This window comes from Oncorhynchus keta, chromosome 7, assembly GCF_023373465.1.
Source record: "Oncorhynchus keta strain PuntledgeMale-10-30-2019 chromosome 7, Oket_V2, whole genome shotgun sequence".
NCBI lineage: Eukaryota > Metazoa > Chordata > Actinopteri > Salmoniformes > Salmonidae > Oncorhynchus > Oncorhynchus keta.
In genome coordinates, this window is record NC_068427.1 from 13,906,128 (window position 1) to 13,918,117 (window position 11,990).

Below are 11,990 nucleotides of genomic sequence, written 5' to 3' on the forward strand. Positions count from 1 at the left end.
AGTGAAGGAGGCTTTGTTGCGGAATAGAAAGCCGACTCTGGATTTGATTTTTGATTGGAGATGTTTGATGTGAGTCTGGAAGGAGAGTTTGCAGTCTAGCCAGACACCTAGGTACTTATAGATGTCCACATATTCAACATTCGACATGCTCAACTACAAGTCCTTGGTGATTTACATGGGACTGGTAAAGGTATCAAGACTAGTTGACAACTGGAGCAAGACCCCACTCTATCGGTTTTGAGTTCCCCACCTCCATCGTAGGTGAAAACCGATTCTTGGTCACTTCACATGAGTGACCCACAAAAGGATCAGGAGAATGACCAGAACGAAGGGACTGCAGGGTATGATCATCTTGTAAGAGTCAAACCCCTCCACATGGTGGAGGCATGCAAAACTTATTTCCATTCTGCTCAAAATCTATCTATAGTTGAGCGCATGGATGCCTCAAAGGCTCAAATTGGCTTGAAGCAGTATATGAATAATAAGCCGACCAAGTGGGGCTACAAGCTCTTTGTGCCAATTCAGCCCCTGCCTACACGTGAACCCTTTTCATCTTTGAAGGCAAGGTGATCACACCCACTGGGAAGGGCCTCTGTTATGCAGCTGATGGACTTCCCCTTACTTGGCAGTGAGTACAAGCTCTTTGTGGACCATTTTTACACTAGTCCCATGCTTTTCATAGACCTCTTGAAAAATAAAATATTGGCTTGTGGCACCATTCGTCCTAACAGAATCGCGTTTCCCTAAGAGCAAGGTAAACGGCATGGCAAAGACAGCGAAGAGGGGTACTATATGTTGGATCAGGACTAATAAGCTGCTTTTTGTGAAATGGATAGACACTATGGAAGTAACCACTCTCACCACACAGCATAAGGCATTTAATAACAACCATGTCTCAAGGAGGGTGAAAAATGCCAATGGGGCACGGGTGAGGAAGAATGTCTCCGTTTCTGTGAAGGACTGATGCTCTGATAGGCTACTACCAGGTCCTCCACCAGACCAGGAAGTGGTGTAAGACTTTCGTTTACCACTTTGTGGACATTGCTACAGTAAATGCTTTCATTCTCCACAAGCAGATGGCCAAAGCAAAAGGTCAAACCCCTCTCTCCCAGTTGGCCTTCTGAGAGCAGCTGGTGTTGGAAATGGCTGAATTAGGGGCCTGAATTAGGGGCCCAACTAGGGGGGGGGGGGTGAAATGCCAGCTCACTTTTTGTTTCCTGGCAGGGAGGGACTGCTTCAAAGACTATTGACATGTACAAGCTTTGGTGAAATCTAATCATCTGGGATGTAAAACGAACACGAATGCCATTTGTAAATAGTTTCTATTCATTCCATTTTTGCACATTTTCTAGCGAAGGACACATGCGAAACCAAGTTGTGTTTCAGAATACATTTTATATATTTTTTTTATGCATACATGTTGCTTTAATATTGTTTTTGTAAACAGTTAATTTGAATGTGGCACCAATACATTGGATAAGCCTACGCTAAACGTTCAGGCACTTTGGAGAGGTTGGTGTTGTAGAAATGTTATATAGGTAACAATAACTTTTAGGCACATCATTTAGCAAAAACAGTGCAATTACCACATTCAGACACTTTGGAGATGTTGAAAGGACACTGAAATGTACTCTGGCTAACCCATAACACCACCACAATGTTTGAAGTGAGGTTGATATGGTAAAAATAGTTTTTATACTGAACAAATAGCATTTAGGGATTGCAAATGTGTAATAGCACTGGAATGATCTAATTTGCAGACATATGCCACTTTGGAGAGGTTTAGGGACACTTGGAAATGTCCCGTGACCACACCTGACACCACTTACTAAAACATCTGCCCATTTCTAGTTGTTAGGTCTATCAAGCCCATTTCTAATTGTTAGGTCTATCAATCCCATTTCTAGTTGTTAGGTCTATCAATCCCATTTCTAGTTGTTAGGTCTATCAATCCCATTTCTAGTTGTTAGGTCTATCAATCCCATTTCTAGTTGTTAGGTCTATCAATCCCATTTCTAGTTGTTAGGTCTATCAATCCCATTTCTAGTTGTTAGGTCTATCAATCCCATTTCTAGTTGTTAGGTCTATCAATCCCATTTCTAGTGGTTAGGTCTATCAATCCCATTTCTAGTTGTTAGGTCTATCAATCCCATTTCTAGTTGTTAGGTCTATCAATCCCATTTCTAGTTGTTAGGTCTATCAATCCCATTTCTAATGGTTAGGTCTATCAATCCCATTTCTAATGGTTAGGTCTATCAATCCCATTTCTAGTTGTTAGGTCTATCAATCCCATTTCTAGTTGTTAGGTCTATCAAGCCTATTTTTCTTCTGATATTGTTCACATGTTGTGGAAGCCATCTGATGCGTTTCCAGCTCTAGTCATCAATAATTCACTTATAGCTAGCTGGTTATTGAAAGATGACCATCAAAACAACAATAAAAACATATTTTGTGTGTTCTTTTTCATGTGTAAACTATCTTTGTTCATGTGTAAACTATCTTCTGATCATTTCCTCATCTCCCATATGTCTTCTTTCCAAATAGACAAAGTTTCTGCATGTCAGAAGCATGTAATTACACACAAACAGCAGTTACTTTTGGGTATATCTATTTCAGGCGGAAATGTATCTTTTGCCATTACATTTTAAGAGGATAACAAACACTTATGTGTCACTTCACTACCTTCAGGACCAGTACACAGGACAAAATGGGAAGAGTGAAAGCAAAGGCGAAAGTCGTGATTGAGCTGTTACTTTCTGTTGCAGGGTAAGTAGTGTTTCTAACGTTTTCACTTGTTGACTACTGCATCGACTCGATTTCAAATACTTTTTTTGATCTGATGTATTTAAAAGTACACGGAGAGCGAACATTAATGGCATCCATGTCAATCTCTCATGGCTCAAAGTGGAAGAGAGATAGACATCATCATTACTTGCTTTCGTAAGACACGTTGACAAGCTGAAGGTACCGAGCCGTCTGTTTTTAAAATACTAGCACACAGCTCGGACACCGATGCATACCCCACAAGACATGCCACCAGAGGTCTCTTCACAGTCCAGAACAGACTATGGAGGCGCTCAGCACTACATAGAGCCATGGCTACACAGAACTCTATTCCACATCAGGTAACTGATGCAAGCAGTAGAATCAGACTTAAAAAGCAGGTAAAAATACACCTTATGGAACAGCGGGGACTGTGACGTAACACACACAGACACATGCACACACACACGATAACATACACACTATACACACACAAACAAATATATTTTGTGTTGTAGATATGTGGTGGTGGAGTAAGGGCCTCAGGGCACACACTTAGTGTGTTGTGAATTCTGTAATGAATGTATTGTAATGTTTTAAAAATTGTATAACTGCCTTAATTCCGCCAGACCCCAGGAAGAGTAGCTGCTGCCTTGGCAGCAGCTAATGGAGATCCTTAATAAATACAAATGTAGTCCACTAATATGTGGTTTGTTTATCAATCAGAGTTGCGAGACCCTCCCAGGTGTATTTTGGGGGTGATGTGAAAGGAGAGAGTGCCATCAAGACAGAAGAGGAGATTGGCGGTTTGATTGATTATGAATTTAAGGTAATTATCAATGTCTGCTTATTTCAGTTTCTCAATATCACGTTGTCTGAGTTTGACCGTGATGTAAAAAATGTTAATTATTATACCTCCAGATAATCAATTTGGGTAAGCCGTTGAAGTCCTTTGGCACAGCCTCGTTGAACATCCAGTGGCCCAAAGAGAATGTGGATGGGAAATGGCTGTTATATCTGGTTAAGATCAGCAGTACTGGCCTGGAAGAGATCCCCTGCTCCCCAGAGACTGAGATCAACTCTCTCAAACACATTCAGGTAATACTTTCCTACTGAAGTTTCACTGTACCTGATGCATTTGTGGAAAAGCAAAATGGGCCAGAGATTAAGCGTTATTAAGACATTCAAGTTTGAATCACTAACTTGTGATGAGTTTATTTATTTTTTAGGAGACCAGCACATCTAGGAAAAAGCGTGAAGTTGGAGGCAAAAAATCTGGAAGCAAAATTACTTTATTGGACAAAAAAAAGCACAAGATTTTGGTAAACACCCTTTCACTTGCATTTAAAAATAGATCAATAATGACACGTTGTCTGTCTGACAAAAGGTTATGTTCCTCTCAGATGTGTGGCAATGGCTATGACGCTAGATGTGTGGTGATCAAGTGCCCTCTACAGGGCTTGGACAGTAGTGCAGTGATTGCGCTGCGATGCCGTCTGTGGAACGCTACCTTCCTTGAGGTGAGAAACAACATGCCTGTTGCTATTTGCTTTTCAAAAGAGTCCTAAATAGCAGATACGAATAATTCAGTCATTCTCTAACATTGAAAACCTTTGTTTTGAAACAGAATTATGCCAATTTGAACTATCTTGATATAATTGTGAAAGCATCCATCAGCCTTGATGCTCCTGCAAAGAATATGGTTCTCAGGAATGCTGAGACTCAGGTGTGTGGCACAGAAGAACTCTTGACATCCGTTATCATCCACTCACACAATGGCACCTTCACTGATCAATACAATTTTAAGAATGTATATGTAACAAATTGAAATAAACAGACTGTTTCTTTTTGTACCCATGCAGGTGAGAGTCACGGTGTTTCCAGAGAAGGCTGTAACCCAGTATGGTGGAGTTCCCTGGTGGATCATCCTTGTGGCTGTCCTGGCTGGTATTCTGATGTTGGCATTGCTAGTGTTTCTACTCTGGAAGGTAGGCGTGGTCTACAACCGCAACACACTTACCAACATATTCACTGTATTCTACTCTGAGCTATTAGTAGACACATGCAACATTGAATCATTATTCATTCAGGTAGTGTTATAGTATATCTGTGTTCTCATATTGTTCCCAATGATTCATCACCCTCGCTCTCCTTTAGTGTGGTTTCTTCAAGAGAGCCCCACAAGACCAGTACGATGCAGCGTATCACAAGGCTCAGATCCATGTTCAGGCCTCTGATAAAGAGAAACTCACTACTGAGGCATAGTGCCCGTTCTCTGCGCTCAGACCTGGGGTAAAATGGGCATTGCAGTCAGCATGGCGTGTGGGCTTAAACACTAACTCACTTTTGCTTTAAAGGAAATGCTTACTTCCGCACATCTCGAGTGCAAAAATGTCAGAGACACATACATAGACCAATGTAGTTTGTACTCTAATTGATCATTTAGCCAATTAGTATGTAAAACGAGCTTTGATAGGGTGTTCAGACATTTGTTCATGTATGTGTGTTTGAATTAGGTCAGTATTCAATGTCGTCGTCCCCCCCCCAAATGAGCAGTTATTACATTTTCCTACATTTCACACCTATCAACCACTATTTCTTGTGTGCTTTGGAGTTTCTTAATGTTTTCTAGGTTTCTGCTTTGTCAGGCTGGCTTTTTGGAAATGCTATTTTGAATTACTACTCTTGGCATGCTCTCACACAACTCTCTTTGGATTGCCTCTCTGATTAGCTTGAGCATTATGTGTGTTCTATTTGTATGTTCAGGTTTATACAAGCCTATAAAATGCAGAATGAATCATTATCTTTGCCTTTCTCTTGCCAGTGTGGATTTTTCAAACGTTCTGAACATGATGACAGTGCTCCAATATACCATGCTGTACGGATAAGGAAAGAGGCTCGTCAGTTCAAAGACCGGAAAGCCAAGCTGCATTCCTTTGAGAAAAAGCAGTGGGTGACACGCTGGAATGAGAATGAGAACTACTCATAAGACACTTGACTGTTGGGATGCTGTCAGAGACACGAATCTCCCATTTTTTTTCTAAACATCCCAGTGTCACGAACCCATTGATCTTAGTGATTTATTGTGTACAGTCTAAACTCAATTGACTGCATTTGTGAAGCAAACTCCAAAATAAATGGTGTCCTATCCAGAGGAAATGAGAAGCATCATATCTTACAATTCATTTTCTCTGAATTGGGACTTTTTAAATGAATTATCTGCCATTGATCGTTTTTTAATTTTTTTTTTAGCATAAACAGTTTCAATCCAATGTTTACCTGAAGATAATATTTTTTTTGCAGTCACTTTTGTCCAATCTAATGTACTGTATAGACTGGAACATTTTGTATGTTTGTATATATTTAAATACTTTAGCACACTGTATATTTATTTGAGTCATTATTTAAAAAAAAAAAAATGCATTGGCCAAATACTTTAAAACATTTTTTTTATCTTAAAGTTACTTTTCAGTAAGGGCAAATGTTACTGATGATTTTCTAGTGCTACACAGACTGAAAAGTAGCTACAGGTATTAGGCAAACAATATTGTCATTGGGACTCATTTCTTTGCACTTGCTTTGATTATAAAAAAGGTCATTCAATACACGCTATTAGATATAAATCAGTTAAGAGTTTTGAGTTAGAACTATGATTAACACCATACCTTTGTTTACCCCCCCCTGTACTGGGATATGCTTCAGTTAATAGCAATGCAGCTGGGACAACTGGAGCCAACAAGCAATAAAATGCTAATTATTGTTTAGCTAATTGTATTTGGGTCTTGAAGATGACACAAAATACACACCAAAATACACACCAAAATGCAGATTTGAGAAACATTGATCTTGTTGATGAATAACCTGCATCGTTGTTCACTTGTGGTTATGGCCAGGTCCAGGTGATGGAGTTTGGACACTCCAAATTGGTTGTTCACATATAATAGGTTCACTGTGATCAGAGGTGCGACTAAACTATCATTGTTCACATTTAAATCTAAATGTATGTTTTATGTGATTGCCTCTGTATCAGATTTCATTATATGGAATCTATTCAAAGGGATATTGCTATGGAATGGTGATCAATGAGAAATTTAGTAGCCCTACCTAAAAAGGGGGGATTATGTAAATCACTGGCTATTCATTCGTCAATTCAGATGTTTTGAATACTGTGCAAATTGCAATAAATAGAGAAATGTATGAAAGTTGTACCAGTATTTCACTCCTTTTCCTCCTTCTGTTTTACATATCTATGGCCAAAATATATTAGGTTAGGCCAGATATAAACTTAGCAAAAAAGAAACATCCTCTCACTGTCAACTGCGTTTATTTTCAGCAAACTTAACATGTGTAAATATTTGTATGAACACAAGATTCAACAACTGAGACAAAGTGAACAAGTTCCACAGATGTGACAAACAGAAATGTAATAATGTGTCCCTGAACAAAGGGTGGGTTCAAAATCAAAAGTAACAGTAAGTATCTGGTGTGGTCACCAGCTGCATTAATTAAGTACTGCAGTATCCTTATGGATTGCACCAGATTTGCCAGTTCTTACTGTGAGATGTTGCCCCACACTTCCACCAAGGCACCTGCAAGTTCCGGGACATTTCTGTGGGGAATGGCCCTAGCCCTCACCCGATCCAACAGTTCCCAGACGTGCTCAATGGGATTGAGATCCGGGCTCTTCGCTGGCCATGGCAGAACACTGACATTCCTGTCTTGCAGTAAATCACTCACAGAACGAGCAGTATGGGTGCTGGCATTGTCATGCTGGAGGGTCATGTCAGGTTGAGTCTGCAGGAAGGGTACCACATGAGGGAGGAGGATGTCTTCCCTGTAACGCACAGCATTGAGATTGCCTGCAATGACGACAAGCGCAGTCCGATGATGCTGTGACACACCGCCCCAGACCATGACAGACCCTCCACCTCCAAATCGATCCCGCTCCAGAGTACAGGCCTCGGTGTAACGCTCATTCCTTCAACGATAAACGCGAATCTGACCATCACCCCTGGTGAGACAAAACTGCGACTCGTCAGTGAAGGGCAGTTTTTGCCAGTCTTGTCTGGTCCAGCGACGATGGGTTTGTGCCCATAGGCGACGTTGTTGCCGGTGATGTCTGGTGAGGACCTGCCTTACAACAGGCCTACAAGCCCTCAGTCCAGCCTCTCTCAGCCTATTGCGGTCAGTCTGAGCACTGATGGAGGGATTAGTACCGACATTGCAATTTATTGCCCGAGCCACATCTGCAGTCCTCATGCCTCCTTGCAGCATGCCTAAGGCACGTTCACATAGATGAGCAGGGACCCTGGGCATCTTTCTTTCGGTATTTTTCAGAGTCAGTAGAAAGGCCTCTTTAGTGCCCTAAATTTTCATAACTGTGACCTTAATTGCCTACATCTGTAAGCTGTTAGTGTCTTAACGACCGTTCCAGAGGTGCATGTTCATTACTTGTTTGTGGTTCATTGAACAAGCATGGGAAACAGTGTTTAAACCCTTTACAATGAAGATCTATGAAGTTATTTGGATTTTTACGAATTAACTTTGAAAGACAGGGTCCTGAAAAAAGGGACGTTTCTTTTTTTGCTGAGTTTACTTTTGAGGAGATGGGAAAATCCATTGCACTTTGCCCATGCGTCGTCGCAACTCTCAAGGAGTGAATGGGGGTCAATTCTGCGCTAGCTCAAAAACCCAACATTCGCATGAATTTCGTCAAGAAGTAAGACATCACAAATATTTTCAGAGATATGAGATAATTAACTTGTTCTCTGTAATATCGTATAGCTTTGGAATCGTGACATTAGGTACTGTGGAGGTATAGGCAGATTTATCAACTCATACCCTGACTTTGTGAAGGAATTGCCTGACTATAGGCTTAGCAACCGTGTGACGTTACATGACAACGTGAACGCGATTGGCCGACAGTCTTCTGGGTGAAGCGCTTAACGTTCCTCGTTTGTTGTCCAATGGAATTCCTATCACTTAAATTGAATGGCTTTATTGGCATGGGACACATATGTTAACATTGCCAAAGCAAGTGAAAGAGATAAAATAACGGTAAAAGACATGTCAAATGTCATTGTGGTCTAAGGCACTGCATCTCAGTGCTTGAAGCGTCACTATAGACACATTGGTTCGAATCCAGGCTGTATCACAACCAGCATTGATTGGGAGTTCCATAGGGCGGCGCACAATTGGCCCAGCATCGTCCGGGTTTGGCCTGGAGTAGGCGTCATTGTAAATTAGAATTTGTTCTTACCTGACTTGCCTAGTTAAATAAAAGGTAAAACAATGAAAAATAAAACATTCCATATACAGTGTTGTAAAGATGTGCAAATAGTTAAAGTTCAAAAGGGAAAATAAATAATCAAATATAGTTGAAATCAGTTGAAGGCATTCAGTTGTACAACTGACTAGGTATTGAAGGTTACGTATGTAACCATGGTTATGTGAGCTACAGTATATGGATCACTCTAATATATTGGGATCACTCCGCGGTGGAGGGATACATCAGAGGTGAGGATTTACAGATTTACTCCCGTGTACACCTGCGGATACCACCCACCCCTGACGAAAGTGGTTGAGGCAAGATAAGATCGCCTGAACCCTTCTGGTGGGCAGGCGTGCTCTCATGAGGACTGAGTCCAGTTCCATGCCAATGAAGGCCACCCTCTAGGTGTGCATCGGATGTCTCTTCTTGTCATTTACAGTAATGCCCAGCCTGTCGATGTGGGTCAGGAGCAAGTCTCTGTCTGACAGAACCTGGGTCCTGGTCGGGGCACAAATCAGCCAATTGTCCAGGTAATTGAGGATCAACAATCATCAGGACGTGAGAGGTGCCAGGACAGCATCCATGCACTTTGTGAAAGTGCGAGGTGCCAAGGAGAGGCCGAAGGGAATAACCATGAATTCGTAAGCTGTCCCTTCGAAAGTGAATCAGAGGTACTGCCAATGAGCTGGGCGAACAGGAACATGGAAGTATGCATTCCTCAGGTCCATGTAACCGAGCACCTGGGTTGACACCATCACACCTGTCACAAAGGGAAGCCATAAGCTCAACCAAGCCAACAAGGCCACGGAGCAGGGGTTCGACACCCTGGGAGATCTTATGTCATGACCCCCTTGGAAGAATAGGAACCCAGTGAGGGATAAATTACCCAGTACCTCTGCAAAAACCGGGGAAGACCCGTGTGGGAAAAACAGGCTGTTGCTTCACCGCACGCTGTGCCCCTCCCCGTTGTCGTCACTTAGCACGAGGCGATGGGGCAGGAGAGGGACCCCACCATCGTTCTGGTGCAGGTGGGTGGCGATGGTCCGTCTGCCTTGGACCCGGGGCCTAAGGAGGCGACATGAACCGTCTCAGGGTCTCCAGGTCCCTACGAACCTTATCAGTCTGCTCTAGAATGTCATCAACCCCTGGGTCACACGTCAGCCCTGGGGTGATGGGGTGAGTGGCAAATATGCTCTGGAGAGCAGTTGGCCAACGGGATTGGGTCAGCCAGAGATGGCGCCCGGAGGTAACCACCTGGACCATGGCCTGTCCGTTGGCGTGGGCCACATCCGTCTGGAGCAGGGAAAGCAGACGAGACACCTCCATCACTTCCCAGAGGAGCTCCTATGTGGCCTCATGCAGCCAGGTAGGCCTGCAGCAGCATGGCTGCGTTGGTAAGGCAGGCAAGAGATCAGAGGGACCCAAACTTGCTGGGTCTTGGCTTTCACAAGTTGATAACCAGTGCAGTGGCTACCCAAGTGAGTAGGCTCCTCATAGCCTCTCGAGCCGCTGGGGGCAATGAAGCCTGCTGGTGGCTTCTGATGGCCTGTCAGCCTGGTAGCCCTGCTCACGGTGGTGAACAGTGCCAGAATCGTCCCCCAGGAACAGCCTATCACTGGCCAACAGGGAACAGCTGTCATCGCCATCGGATCTATCAACCTCCTGACGCAGGGCATGCGCCCTCCGTTCAAGGTGGTCCAAGCGGTCCGACTCATGCCCCTGTCCAGGACTGGCAGCAGATGGGCTCTGCCTGCGGTGGCTCTGGCCACGCTTCCTGGGAGGGGTTACCGAGTCCAGTAGAGGGACTAACAGCTCACTGCCGCACCACTCCCGAGGGAGGGAGCTCGTCCCAAGCCTGGCAGACTCACCTGCGCATGGCCTCCAATCGCGCCAGGCGTTCTGAGAACACCACACAAAACAGGCATCCAGTAGGGCGGTCCACCACCCTCTCCACATGGCTCAAACCCAGGCAATGCATACACGAGGGGGGATGCCACCATCACACCTGTCACAAAGGGAAGCCATAAGCTCAGCCAAGCCAACAAGGAAATCCAGCCCAAAACCCCAAACAGCAGGCAATGCAGGTGTAGAAGCACGGTGGCTGGGAAAAACTCCCTAGAAAAGCCGGAACCTAGGAGGAACCAGGCTATGAGGGGTGGCCAGTCCTCTTCTGGCTATGCCGGGTGGAGATTATAACAGAACATGACCAAAATGTTCAAATGTTCATAGATGACCAGCAGGGTCAAATAATAATAATCACAGTGGTTGTAGAGGGTGCAACAGGTCAGCACCTAAGGAGAAAATGTCAGTTGGCTTTTCATAGCCGATCCTTCAGAGAATCTCTACTGCTCTTGCTGTCTCCAGAGTTGAAAGCAGCAGGCCCGAGACAAGATAGCACGTCCGGTAAGTATACTTCCACGCAAGATATTACACTTACTAAGCGAACTTCAGAAAGTTTGTACCTCAAACCATACGGACGTCCGCCGAGAAAATGAAAGGGAACATGTGTCGCGGCCATGGGGTCTATATTTTGGGAGTGATACCAATATATTGGAGTGATCCATATAGTGAAACATAACCCCCTTTCCTTTCCCCTTTCACTGGTTGCCATTTTATTGTGTCAACAGGTCACAAATATTGCTGCTATGATTGCACACTGTGGTATTTCACCCAATAGATAAGGGCATTTATCAAAATTGGATTTGTTTTGGGTCTGTGTAATCTGAGAGAAATATGTGTCTCTAATACGGTCTTACATTTGGCAGGAGGTTAGTAAGCGTAGCTCAGTTTCCACATCCTTTTGTGAATAGTGTGGACATAACATGTCTCTAAATATCTAAGGCTCACTCAAAGAAAACAGGCACTTCTACGTGCCTACTAAAGGGACGTACATGTGAAGTCAAGGACCAATAAGAAAGTTCGTGTTTGTTTTGACTGCTAGCATGCAGCGTGCAAG

At 43.5% G+C, this 11,990-nt stretch overlaps 1 pseudogene; it reads left to right on the forward strand.

Annotated features, from left to right (window-relative positions):
- The window catches only part of LOC118386044 (integrin alpha-6-like), a 37,698-nt pseudogene extending 31,550 nt beyond the window's left edge, over positions 1-6,148 (forward strand).
- Positions 6,149-11,990: the final 5,842 nt, after the last annotated feature.